At 35.8% G+C, this 14,861-nt stretch overlaps 1 protein-coding gene and 1 non-coding gene across 2 annotated transcripts in view; one reads left to right on the forward strand and one right to left on the reverse strand.

Annotated features, from left to right (window-relative positions):
* SLIT2 (slit guidance ligand 2) overlaps nucleotides 1-14,861 on the forward strand; it is a 344,129-nt gene that overhangs the window by 37,900 nt on the left and 291,368 nt on the right. The gene's annotated exons all lie outside the window — the stretch shown is intronic.
* Nucleotides 1,235-1,353, reverse strand: LOC111743936. Its single transcript, XR_002781928.1, has one exon. It is a non-coding gene; the product is annotated as a 5S ribosomal RNA (ribosomal RNA).

The following is a 14,861-nucleotide window of genomic DNA, read 5'->3' on the forward strand; positions in this document are numbered from 1 at the left end:
TCTTTTGCGTCCACAGTATGATCATTTTATGCATGCATAAAATGTTTTTATGGTTTCCATAATGCCTGACCAATATCTGGCATATCTAGGTGCTCAATAAATATATTTTGAATGAATGGCACTACACATTGTCTTGCCAGCCTAGTTTCATGTTTTTCTCACTAAATTACACTTACATTTTAAAAAACAGAAATTAATGTTTTTTATTAGTTCCTTATTTTTTCATGTGTCTTTTCTTGTAATAATTTAAATACGGGAAAATTGTAAAGTCTGGAGGAATAGCTACCCTTTCTTTGCCTCAAATTCTTATTCTCATTTCTGTCTCTTATTGTAGGGCTCAACTTAGACTATACCTTCACTGGGCTTTGCTTTACTCAAGGCTAGGTTAGGTGTCCCTTGTCTGGGTGGCCCAGGACCCTGTTAAAATAGTCATCACTCATCTGTTTTTGTCATCTGTTTCTCTATTAAGCTGAAAAATAGATTGAATCTAGTCTTAGGTGTTTGCCCATTGTCTAGCACAGGCCTTGGCCAGTAGGCACTAGAACTGTTTTTCCAAATGAATGAATACGTGTCTTGCACTTATCCGATAATTTCTAGGGATCTAAATCATTCCAGGAAAAGAATTCATTAAACAGTTGCGATTTAATTCTGTCTTCACAGTGTCATATGCATGTATCCTTTGAGAATTGCTCAAAATAATGTACTTTTTAGTGATCCTTATAATCGGGGTACATATTGGACATTTTATATAAGAGCATGGCTGACGAGAATGGAGGCTCAAATGCAGCCTGCCCTCTGCTCATCATGCTGTGTCTGCCCCTGAGAGGCCTCCTTAAAATTTTTTTCACAAATATTCTATATATAATAGCATGACCATAGATAAATAGGAAGAAAATGTGAGAATTTTCTGTTTAAATTTCTATTTAAATTTTTATTTCAACTTTGAAAACTCTCTACTTTGTCAGTAACAAAAAACTTATAAATACGTGAATAATTGTAAGTGGTGGGGGCACATACTCAAAAAATTGTCTTGATGATACATGACCAAAACATTTTTGGAGAACTTTGGTTTAACTTGTAATCCCAATGTGATAGTAGTTTCCATGTCGATTTGCAGCTTTTTCTTGATGTCATTTTTATTTTATTCTGTTTTATTTGAATGAGGCAACCCTTGGTTGACCTCACAGATTGTGAGAAGTTTGTCAGCTTACAATCTGTCATTTTTTATTTTTTACGCCTACAGCACCTGGTCTTCCTAGGTGGTCACCCATCCAAGTACCAACCAGGCCCAACCCTGCTTAGCTTCCGAGATCAGATGGGATCGGGCTTGTTCAGGGTGGCATGGCCATAGACTGATGCCATTTTAAAATGCCTTAAAAGAATGAATGAGCTTAGGGTAATGTCGCCCTGGACGTCCCATGCACCACTCTGTGTGTATATGGGTGCATGTGTATGCAGGGTATGCAGGTCCCAACAGCCCACTAAGAATGTGGGTTTATATGCTAAGTGAATATCAGTTGTCACTGTGCATGTGCTGGAGAAGAGAATGGATGGGCTATAACTAGGGTTTGTCTTCAGACTTTGTCCAGATCCATCCCAATGCTTTCCTTTTGGGAAACACAAGTACATGAATTTTAAGATTCATTAGCCAGTTTCCTTTTCAGATGAGTAGTCTATGTTGAGTCTTTTCCCCATTCATTGGCATACTCAGAATCTCTAAATGTAAAGCAATGACTTCTTCTCTGCCTCTGGGATATGATACTAAGGAATGAATGGTAAGTTTCTAATCTCAGAAAGAGACAGATATGCTCGGAGTCAGAATATCATAAGTGGAAGCATGGCCCAGTCATTTTCTAAATGTGTGATTTGAGCAAAATGATTGACCACTCTGAGCTTCAGTTTCTTTCTCTGTAAGATGAAGATAAAGCAATTCACAGATTTATCCGCAGAAACAAATAAAAATATATGAACATGGCTGGTGTGGTACCAAAAAGTGTTTATAGAAAGAAGCTTTGAATTTTGAACACGCTTACTACAGAATCCTTTTTCATGTTTTTTAGCAGTAATGAAATCACAACTGTTTGAGATCTGATGTAAAGATTACTTTAAAATAAAAGTTTATTCCTTCTCTATTTAAACTAGTTAGAGTGTGACTATTCCGTTACATGATTGGCTAATGGGCTAATCTGTTTTCTGAGGAAATGACAACCTGTGGCCTTTTTTTTTTTTTTAATGTCTGCTGTAAGCAGCCACAACACGTGATTGAGTAATGATACATCGATGGAGCTTTTCATCAGTGCCCGGAACGATGCTGAGTCCTGTGGGTGTTACAGGGCTCTAGAGGAGTAAAAAGTGCTTCTGACTGAGTATATAGGAAGACAACACAGATTCATTTTAAGAGGATCTCTGTAGTTTCCAAAAGCATGGCAGAGGGGAAAAAAAAGTTTTTATATAAAGAGAATGACATTAGTTGAAATAGTTAAAAGATATGTTTATTGACTAAGACAAATTTCATACATTTGTGGTATGGAATTAAGTAGAGAATTGTTAATTGAAATCATGTTAAAGGATCTGAAATGCTAGGCTAAGAATTTCATTCAGACTTTATCTGGCAGGCAGCAGTCATCTGGTTAAGATAATTCTCTGGGAAGGTTGTGACTGTAAGTCAAAGTAAAGAGAGACTTGAAGACTAGAGACTAGTCACAAAATATTGCCATGGTCCAAAGTCCTAATTTGGAGTGATACTGTTAGAAAAAAGAGAAGGACATATAAAGAGGACATATAAAAAAGGATATATAAAGACATATTTGAAATGAAATTTCATAGCTGTTGTATAGCATGATGGCTTTAGGTAGAGAATAAGATTTAAACATTTTGAACAAAGCTTTTATAAACCAAAAGAAGGCCAATTTTCTGAACCTTTTGATTAATTGAGGCACTAATGGTTGTTAAGTAAGGTTAACCCCATAGTAGCATGAAATAGAATCGTGGAGGCAAAAGCACTACTGTTGTTTCAGGGTTTAGAATCATTTCTGGCTTTTTTTCCTTATGCATACATCGTACTCTTTTGTATGAAGAACGAGAGGCACAGATGTATTAATGACCTTCATTTTTCATATTAGAGCGAAAGGATGATGTCCATGCTGGAAAGGACCTCAGACACTTAGATGAGAAAACAGGTGCCAGAGATGTCATGTGAGCTGCCCCAGGTTATTCAGCATGTAGACGGGGAGCCTCCATGGTGGCTTATGGGTTCAGGCTCCCCAGGTGAAGGTCCTTCTGTGACTCTGTGCTGCCTGGTCTACACCTGTTTCAGGAATCCAGATCCTTTTTCTTTTTTTTTTTTCTTACAATTTGATATTGTTTGCATTTGTTATTTAAATGCACTTCCCTGAATTTCACAGAAATGTACATGATGCTTATCATCATCATCATCATCATCATTTTTTTGGCTTTAGAAAGCACCCATATGCTGGGCTCTGTATAAAGCCAGGTAAATATACAAAAGCCTTATCCTCCACTGTTTTGTTTCATACATTTGAGCTTTATGTCCTGAGGCCATTGAAGTAAATGTTTGGCTATCAATTTTGCCCATAAATTTTCCATTCTCACTTACAGAATATTTTTGTTTGGTTTTGATTTTAATTTTGTTTCAGTTTTGATTCTAAGGAAGAGGGAAAGGAAATTCCCATGTTATTTATCCTTTGCAAAGAGGTGTGTGTGGATTTTTAACTTACACATGCAGCATTTTTTCAAGAAGGAGGTATTTTATATATAGTTTATATATATATATATATAAAATACATATAATATATATTAGTTTACAGATGAGAATGCTGAAGGTTGAGTTGCCTAGCTAGTAAAAAGTAAAGCCATGATTGCTATTCATATCTTCTCAGATCCGTAAAATAGGCTATATCATATTAAAAAGTGACATCATAATATTGACATTGGCAAACTGAAAGGCATTCAGAGAAAAATTGAGGTATTAAAAGGCCTCAATCCTGTATCATATGAGAATCAATTGAAGAAATGAGATATTTAGAAGAAAGTTAGTTATCTAAGTGCTACTTAATAAACAATTTTAAAACATGTGAGGTGGTTATCCTCCCAAAGAGGAATCAAACGTTAAATAGCTCAGAAAGGCCAAAGTAATTTGGCATTAGGATAAATAGTTACTGTTTTTCCCCAAAAGACCCTTGCAGAAGGCTTGGAGCCAGATATCTGGTGTTACTCTAATGTTGGGACATTGCACAAGAACCATTAAATGTTTCTAATTTTAATGTTTCTGTCACTGACTCATTTCACAGTGAATCTGATACAAAATGACAACATATAACATAGATTAACCAGAATTTCTCTGAGGCAAGGCGGCTAAGGACCCCTTTTCCCGGAAAACTCCCCAAGGACCCTCTCTGAGCACTCTGTATGCAAAAATCTTAATTTGATGACCTCTGGGGTAAATAATTTTTCATTTCCATGTCAATGGAAATATATTAATTTAACTTAGGCAAGGTCACGGTGTGAGATCAGCTCTCAATTTGTGCATGACTTTCGGGGGTAACCTTCACGCAGGTTGGTACATGGCAGAAGACACAACAGCCGATCTTAATAACGGCGAGTCCAACTCAGCGTATTTTCAGTGCCCACCCCCATTCTATAGATCTGTGGTTTTACTTCCCTTGGTTTCAGTTGCCTGTGGCCAGCCATGGTCTGAAAATGTTAAATGAAAATTCGCAGAAATAAACAGTGCACGAGTTTTAAATTGCATGCCATTCTGAGTGCATGATGAAATCTTGGGCCATCCAGCTCTGTCCCATCTGGGACATGAATCATTCCTTTGTCCAGTGTCTCCATGCTGTATATGCTCCTCACATCCCTACCCATCAGTCACTTTGTAGCAGTCTTGCTTATCAGGCTGATTTTCCTGTTATCACAGTGCTTGTGTTCACATATTTTACTTAATAATAGCCCCAAAGCACAAGAATAGTGATACTGGCAATTCGGATATGTCAAGAGAAGCTGTAAAGTGCTTCCTTTAAGGGAAAAGATCTGTACATAAGTATAGGAACAAAACATGGTCAATATTGGGTTTAGTACTAACTGCAGTTTTCAGTATCCACTTGGGGTCTTGGAATATACCCCTCATAGATAAAGGGGGGCTACTCTATTGCCAATTCAATCCAGTCCTCACCCCACTTGCCTTGAAAGTTACTTGAGTTGCCTGAGAAGCTATTTAATCCAATAAACTGAAATAGAACAAAATGAAAATCTTAAATTATTTTCAAGATTTTAAGGAAATAACTTGAAAGATCCTTTCTGTGTATCCTTTTTCTTCTAAAACTCTGAAATCTATGTTCAGTTGAGGAGACGAAGTTATAAGTAACTCTAATTAAATTTACAGGCTTGGTTTTTCTTAACAGACCACTGTAGAAAGGAAAGAACAGACTAGGGAAAGCAACTGAGACCAAGGAACGTAAAACCATGGATAAGAGGGGTGGGCATGAAAATAAGTTGAGTTGGATTCATTGGCTATTAAGATAGCTCATGTGTCTTCTGCCCACATACAAACCTGAGATATTATTAAATAAAGTGTTAGCAGAGTTACATGCTCAGATTAGCATGTTCTTTGATGCAGAATGCTCTAGAGAAGACTACATTTTCACTTTATTTGCATGAGAGTCCATGTCATACCTGAAATCTATTCAATCCAAGAAAATGTCTAGGAAATGGTAATACATTCAAACTTGTTTTCTACTGATTGTTGTTCACTGACCTTTTATATACTATAGATATTCTAGAGATATTAGGAAACCAAATGAATGTCCATTAATTACCTCTTGTTATGCTTAAGAATAAACTGGTAATACAGTTCATATTATCTCACTTTGAACATAGAGATATTAGTTAACTTATTGCTTCTTTTATAATAATGAAAAATGTTTAAGATGTGGAGAGTAGAACGTTGCATTAAACAAAGAGAATAAAACCAAAAGTAAACCAATGACCTGAACTGGGAACAAGTTTAAAAAATGTAATTTTTCAGTTGCACAAAAGTTACCATGGCACTACCTTTTCTTTTGTGTCTGCTGGTGATTTAATTTAGTAGTTGTAGAAAAAGTGTCTTTTGCTGTTTAAAAATTCTATTTACAGTGATTGATAAAGAAGTTTCCGAGTACAAGGGGTATTTGTAGAGAACCTGTGAAACCGACAAGTGATTGACATGTAAACAACCCCACTGCGCCCTTGTATTCCACTCCGTGATGCTAGATTATAGATACTAAGTAAGCCTCAGGAAGTTACCGTTATCCAATTTTTATTAAATGCTCGGCTTTGTGGATGTAAACAATATTGTGCGCTAGCTGCCTAAATGCAAAGCTTTCTTTTGTGCTGTCACACCAGTCTTCCTCAGTGTGATAGAATATCTGTGAACTGAACAAACGGGAACTTTCTTTTGATATGTTTAACTGAATTTAAACTCTGAAAAAGGAAGCAAATTGCAGATTTCATCTAACTGATTTAAACTATCTGAAAGTGAATGAAGGGAAGAGCATTTCTAAACTCGAAATTTTCTGTTTATGACTTCTAGGTGTCAGTGTGAAATTGTCCTTTCTTCTCTGCTAATGCAAAAACGGCAGCTCAGCAGTGTGTACACACAGCATTGTTATGTGTAATCAGAAGCTCTTGTAATTGTCCTTGAAAGTGGTTTACTGTTAATATATCTTGATTTTCAGAATGCCACATTTTTTTTCTCTCTTGGATCAAGGCTTTCTTTTCCCACCTTTTTATAAGTAGGTTTCTTTTTGCCATTTTTAGTTTAAAATCTGTTTTGTCTGGTATAAGTATAGCTACCTCTGCTTTGTGTGTGTGTGTATGTGTGTGTGTGTGGTTACCATTTAAAGCACAAGTGAGTCTCTTATAGGTGGCATATTGTTAATCTTTTCTTTTTTTAATCCATTCCACCATTCTGTGTCTTTTAATTGGAGACTTTAATCCATTTATATTTAAAGTAATTATTGAAAGGTAGACACTTAGAATTGACATTTTGCTAATTGTTTTCTGGTTGTTTTGTAGATCCATTATTCCTTGGTCCTTATCTTTGTCTTTGTGTGTGTGTGTTTTAATGTCTTATTATCAGTATGCCTTCTTCATCATATTCTTTTGTGCAGATTTTCTCTTGTAGTTACCACGTGGCTTATGTAATCTTAAATTTATAACACACTATTTTCAACTGATAACAACTTAACTTCAATAAAATTTGTGTACTTTGCACTTACTTCTTCCCTCCTCTCACATTTTAGGTTATTGCTATTACAATTTACATGCTTTTTATATTGTGTAACTGATAACATATTATTCTATTTTGGGTTATTTTTGCTATTCATTTTTTTTTAACTTTTAAATTAGAGTTGTAAGTGGATTATGCACCACTATTACCGTATTGCAGAATCTAATAATGACTATATATTTATCATTACTGGTGAGATTAATGCTACTTTTTTGTTTTTTATAATGTTTATTAATGTTCTTTTACTCAATGAACTGCCGTTAGCATTTCTTATAAGGCAGGTCTGATGGTAATGAATTCTCTTAGCCCTTGTTTGTTTCAGAAAGTCTTTATCCCTTCATTTCTGAAAGATAGCTTCTCTAGGCATAGAATACTTGGTTGATAGATATCTTCTTTCAATATTTTGAATGCGTCATAGCATTCTCTCCTGACCTGAAAAGTTTCTGGGATTCCCTTATATTTAACTTCTTTCTTTTCTCTTGCTGCTTTTAAAATTCTTTGTCTTTGACATTTGACAATTTAATTATGTTTCGGTGCAGCCCTGTTTGGGTTGTTTATTCATATCCTTTTGGCCTCATGGATCTGGAAGTCCATTTCTCTCCCCAGAATTGGAAAGTTTTCGGCCATTACTGCTTTAAACATACTCTCTGTCCCTTTCTCTTTCTCTTCTTCTAAAATCCCGCAGTGCAAATTGTTTCTTTTCATTGTGTTCCATAATTCCCATAGGCTTTCATCACTCATTTCCATTCTTTTTTCTTTTTTGCTCTTCTGACGAGGTAATTTCCAATTTCCTATCCTCCTGGTTGCTGATTCTTTCTTCTGCACAGTCAAATCAGCTTTCGAAACTCTATGGCATTCTTCAGTTCATTTTTTTTTTTTAATGATTGTATTTCCTTGTCAAACTTCTTATTTTGTTCCATGTTGTTTTCCTAATTTTAGTTGTCTGTTTTTGTAGTTGTTCACAGAACTTTCTTAAGAGGATTATTCTGAATTATTTGTCTGCTACTTCATAGATCCTCATTTCTACAGGGTCATTCATTAGAGATTTGTCAGTTTTTTTGGTGGTATAGTACTTACCTGACTTTTTTTTTTGGATACATGATTTCTTCTCTTGGTATCTGCACATTTGAATGATGGGGATCCTCTTCCTGATTTTATAGCTTTACTGTGCCAGAGACAGTTTGTCACCAGTCAGCTCTGTTTGGGTTTCTGAGTGTGTATACTGATAATGTGTTTGGACAGGTGGGGCCTGCTAATATGGTCCATTTTGGGTGAGGCAGCTGTTCCAGCTCTGAGGACAAGGATGGGAGGATTTGCCGTTGGCTGAGAACAGTTGCATAAGACTGCTGGCTTGGTTACCTACCCAAGTGAGCCTATAGGATGGACTCTGCTGTTGCCTGGATTCTCTGGTCAGGCTTACTAAATGTCAGGACTGGGTACTATACTCAGTATTAGATGGGGTTACAAATTAGCTTCTCTGCCCTGGCAGGGGCATCAGGCCAGGGCTCAGGGCCTGAACAGCTTATTGTGTGGGGACTCAAGTGAGGCCTGAATGTGCATTGAATTCTTGGTCAAGTGAGGCCATTGGTTTTGCTCTGCAGATGGGGTAAGCCATGGGCTATTTTCTCTCTTCAAGTACCACAATATGTTGAATGGTCTACACAGCTTCTTCTGTGCTCTGGTTAGGTTCCTGGTCAGACAGGCTGAAGGCCGTATTTAGTGACGAGCAGAGCTACAAATTAGAGTCCCTGTCTGGGCACTGAGGGAGAGGCAGCTCTAAAACTGCTAAAACTCTGTTTGTTGTCTCAACTCAAGCTGACCCACAATCCAAGTTCCCTGACCAAACAGGGCCACTGGCTTTGCTCCGGGGTCTATCAGCCCTGCCCACTCACCTTTTGGCTCAAGTGCTGTGAGACCACACAGCTTCCAGAAGTTGTCACCAGCTCTTCTGGTCGGATGGAGCAAGAAGGCAACCTCCACAGTGGGTGGGGCTACGAATCAGCACCTTGGTCTGGCATGGGCACACCAGGCTGTAGGGCTGGCAAAACCCCTCTGCGGATCCGAATCAGGCAGGTCTGCACCCCACCAAATTCCGTGGTCATAGTGCATCCCTAACTTGATTCGGAAGATGAGCAAAGCTGCTGGTTGGGATCAATACTTGGGCGCTGCAGAGAGGAACTTGGCCTGACAAGATCTGTGTACCAGCCCTGAGGGTTGTGGCCAGCCCTCCCTTCTTCTCTATCACACTCAGATTTCCAGCATGGGGCCCTGCAGATTCCACTGCAGTCCCCGTGGTGTGAGATCAGAGTACGGGCTCCTGTAAAGCAACCCACAGTGCTGGGGGAGACTGGCTTCCCCCGCCTGGTTCTCTTTTCCCACTGGAGGAACCAGAGGCTCAGGAGAGACCTCTCTGTGTGGTGAGGTGCTGTCCTGGGAAGAGGCAGTTCAGTCAATGTATAGTTGCTCCTCTGACCCTCCTAATCTGGTCTGTCTTGGTCCCTGAGGAGCAGGGGGTGCTTCAGCCTCACCCCCGCATTCTAGGATTCCGTTAGTGTTTTCTTGTTCTTGAATAGATGTTAGTTGTTGTTCTTATGAAGTGAAGCAATGTCAGAGATGAGCTATGTTTCCATCTTGGTGACATCAGTCCAGACGTAGTTTTATTTGTCACGTGCATTTCTTACTGCACTTCTTAGTTCTCATTTCTTTTTTAAAAAATCTTTATTACAGCCTGCTTTGATAAAATATTTTAAATAGTTAATAAAAATAGATGAGCAGTATCATAAATTATGACTCTTTAAAAATGGTTCACATTTTTAGCAATAAGTTCAAAATTAAAGGATGTATCTGAAGTATAACTTTATGTTTTCTGATTTTTAAAGTTTGGAAGGAATTATCCTGTTTATAATCATTTTATATTTCTAAAATGTTCTAATGATTGCCTCAGAGTTTAGAGGCAAAATGTTCTTAATTTTTTTTTCTTTCGACTTGAATGCTAAGAACTTGGATGCTTTAAATGAGCTATTTGCCAGCAGATGACAATTCATTCCAGATAAAAGAGAAACCAAGTACAGTAAAATCTGTGTTTGCCAACCAGCAAAATCTGGAAAATCGCATTTTTGAGATTCCCCAGGGAAAATTGTCAATTTAATAAATAAAGCTAACCGAACTAGGGTCTGAGAGAATCAGATTAAGGTTGCTAGAGATTCATTATGTATGTTTGTTGCTAATTTTAAAAACCACATAGAGTGTTTACAACCATGAACTATATACCTATGCAAACGTTGCCTTCCCATTCCTTTGCCAGACAGTGAAGGAGAAATGAGGGGTTAAAAAGAAAAAAATAGGTCGATGTGAATTGACTCCAAGTCAACTGTAATCTACATCCTGTCTCATGATATATCTCATAGCAAAAATTTTTACATCAGTATATTCCAAACGTTTGTAAATTATTTAGGACTCGGGACATGGTTTTCCATAGAAACAATGTTGTAAACATTGGTTCATTTCCCAGGCCAGTGCATACCGCCTGTTTAGTCCATATGTGTCTAAGATACAATACCAGTGTTTGCTTGAGAGCTGGGTTCTAAAAGCGTTTGTGCCGGAACGAGCACAGTGATGGGTATTTTCTCTTTGTTTTCTGGAAAGAAAATGGTTCCATAGGAATTTTCAGAGGAAACTATTTTCGGTTTTTGTTCTTTTCTTTCGTGTGTCTCATTCGGGGGTCCCAGAACCCTCCTGTGACGCCGCAGCGAAGGCAGGCTGCACACGTTTCCATCCGCGTGTCCTGTCGAAGGGAAGCAGTCAGCTTTAACAGCCGCTGTCGGTTATGACATTTTGACCCCTTTCTTGTTTTGATAAGGCTTATTAACTTCAACTTTCTAAATGACCAAAATTTAAGGAAAGTAACAAAATAACACTAAAAAGATATTTACGAACTATGAAAAAAAGACAAGATATGAAAACATGAAAAAACATCTCTTGATATGTTGCTGGATGTTTAAGATCTTAGGGCTTAGTTGTGTTTTGTTTTGTTTTGTTTTGTTTTAATTTCTGTTTTGTTCCCTTCAAAATTCCTGATTTCTATTAAAACTTTTAGTGTTTTTATAGTAGCCCTTACAGTGATGGCGGCAGAGCCTTTGCTGAGGTGAGGCAGCTTCAGGGAGTGTGATAAATTCTTTATTTGCAAATTAAGGATTGCAATTTAATGCGTTATTTTTCAATAATGTAAAACAGCCATTATTCATAGTTATAATTTTATATTTATTTCAGTTTGTGTAATGTTTCCCCATTCTCCTACATTCATAAGTGAGTAGGAACTGTGTTTTTTTCTTTGCTGTGTATTAATTTCCACTCTTGCCATACTAGTTGTTTTCAGACCTGCTGGGGCAAGCAGGTTGAAGACAGCTCATCCAATGGCTGAATCATAACAGCCATTCTTAAGATATATAGCCATTTCTTATGAGAATTAAACTTCTGCATTGCTCTGAGCAATAAGATCGTGCACACTTAAAGAAAAAAGTTATTTCTAAAATATTTATGTATCAACAGTGGTATTTCCAGGACATTATCTCAAACCATACTTCTTTTAGTATGGCTGTAACTATTTCATTTTCTTGTGTGTTTAGTTCAAAGGGTAACATGTTTCTTAGAAGACCAAAGAAGATAGCATATAAGAGATTATATATCTTATTTGAACATTTCAATTATTTCGCTACATTAAAAATTCCTATTTTCCTCAGTAACTATATGATGATTTGCATGATTACTTTTAATCTAGAAAAATATATAATATAAAAAATAAAATCTATAAAAAAACATAAATTTCCAATGTGTTTGCAGGTCGTTAACTTCGTGTCCATTGTTCATATTACTTTATTTTTTTTTTTAAGATCCATTATGTGCTGGTCAAAATGTGGGCTTTTCAGACCCAATAGGGGGAGCCAATTCCATATTCTATGGAGGTTTCTTGGCATATTGCTGTTGCCCATTCGTCAAAGACAAACTACTTTCTCAGCCTTGGCTGTCTACCAGGCCCCGTATCAGAAAATCTTCATTAAAAATGATGCAGTATTTTGTACTAATTATCTTTTAGTCTATCATACTAAATTTATTAATCTATAATTAATGGCCATGCCTAGATATATCTGAAATAAAAGTCACTATTTTCCAATGTATATTTTTATTCAGAGTAAAGGTAATTTTATAATCTTTCACAATAAAAGTCAATGTAGAAAATACAGAATATTTTAATGTTCACAAAAATCCTACATACATAATATGTTAAGATTAGGTTAATAAAGATGGGAAATATTTTTTTCTGCTTTATAGACTAATCAAATTTATAAAAAATTAAAATCACATGACTCTATATATGGATTTTTAAAAACCACATGTCTTGCTTTTTTTAAAATAAAGATTTTCAACTAAGTTCAAGGACTACCATAATGAATCATTTAGTGTGGTATTGAATTTCCATAATTGTTTGGTTCTGTGTTCTATTCTCAAGGTAGAAAATGGAATGGTTTTACTTATTTGAATTACTATAGAGTATGTTGTGTCATAGACATTCTCAGAGATTATAAAAATTTTCAGTCTGATATTTTACATTTGTCTTGACAAAATACATGGATTATACAAGAACACTATTCACAATTTGGAATACATATTATTTCATAGTTTTCAGTGTAATTATGGATTTAAAATCTTAATTTGCTAGCCAGCTACATATCTACATATCCTAAGTTACAATATATGATTACTGTATTTGGGTTGTCTCATATTTAGACACACACACACATCCTTATTGTTCTCAATTACAATAAAACTTTGGTCTTTATTTCCTGTATATTTAGTGACTAATAGTGATAGATGTGTATTATGTGCTAAATACATGATTAATGATTGATTGCTTATTTTAAATTTCAAGTGTAATAAATATTCAGCTTTTTTTAATTTTAGCAAGAGGAAATTTACATATATTTTCCTCTATGAAACTCTTCTTTTTTTTTAAAAAAACTTAGCCTAGAACTTCATCGGAATATAATTATGCTGCTAGAAGCCTAAAATACAGTTGTACTTACTAAAACTACAGTTTAAAAAAATTAGATTTTCTAATTAAGAGATTAATCTCATTAGCCTTTATATTCCTTCAGCATATAGTACAGTGTTTGCCACATAGTAGATACTTTGCAAAAGATGGATCAATGAATGAATGAATGAGCAGGTGAACTTTTACTCGCTATGGGACCTGGAGGAGTATATATACCTCTTTTCTCATATATGAAGTTAGGTGCTCACTGCCCTGTTTGCTCAGAGGTTATTGGGAGAATCCTATGAGTTATGCAAGAGCTTTAAAAATTATAATGATTTTATAATTGTGAACTTATGAATAGTGATAACACTACACTTTTATCATTTGAAATATTGACTTTTTTGGCTATATCGTCACAGTAATCTCAAGAAAGAGATAAGCACACTGTCGCCTTTTTGAAAGTTTGAATATCTCCTTTTTGCAGTCTTGCAGCGAAGCATGCTTGTGGCCAAGTAGATTCATGTCTGCTGAAAGGAGATCCCTGTTATATCCAATGACCCTTTTGTTCTTCATGCCTCAGAATGTCATTTTGCCCCAGTGGCCCGCATTAATGGGGCATGCTAACTCTGTCGTGCCTGCTACTTATGTAACATTAGTTCCAGACTCCACGCTTTTAGTTTAAGTGCTACAGAGTTAAATACTCATGTTGTGAATTCTAATTCCCTAGTAGAGCTAAGGAAGAGAACTTCATTAAAACCTTTCACAAATAAGATTTCTTTCAAATTGATGAGAGTATTCCAATTAATGAGATATTAGTAAGGATGATGCATTTCCATTTGTAAATAAGAACTGAGATTTTTTTTAAAAAATCGTTAAAGAAGACTATTTTAGAATAATCTTATCCCTCATGAGAAAAGTTGTCTTGACAACAGTACCATTTATAATTAGAAATGATGAATATTTTATTTCTCAAAGGAAAATTCACTCTAAGTATGCTACACAGTGATTGGGCTAAATGTTCATCAGGCTCAATCATTTCTCATGCAAAAATACACTGAATATCAACTTTTTGCCTCAATAATAATAAGGTTTTACATTTTAGCTAAAGGAAAGGATTTTCATATGCATTTTTATATTAATACTCTGCGAAGTAAGAAAATGATATATTACTGACCTCATTTTACAGAAAGATTTCATATCTAATAAGTGGCAAAAAATAGAATTAGAGAAATGCAGATTAGTTTTTTTTCTTTTCATCATTTTGCCAAAGGGTGCAGAAGCATATGACACATTTCAGAATTGTGCTCTTGCTTATCTTGTAATCTATTTTTTTCATAACCTAGAATTTGTATCTTTTTAATTCGTAGTATTTTATTTTAAGCTATGTGAATGAAGACTTAGATAAAATTAAAATACCTACTACAAATGTCATTTTTTAATTGAGTGTTCATGATTCAAGTAGATGACTATTCCAGTGAAAAGACAGGACTCGAACTTCATTTTGTTCAGTTATTTGTTATGTCAGTCAATAAACATTTATCG

The sequence above is a fragment of the Pteropus vampyrus genome, unplaced genomic scaffold (genome assembly GCF_000151845.1).
Source record: "Pteropus vampyrus isolate Shadow unplaced genomic scaffold, Pvam_2.0 Scaffold5, whole genome shotgun sequence".
NCBI classification, from domain to species: Eukaryota; Metazoa; Chordata; class Mammalia; order Chiroptera; family Pteropodidae; genus Pteropus; species Pteropus vampyrus.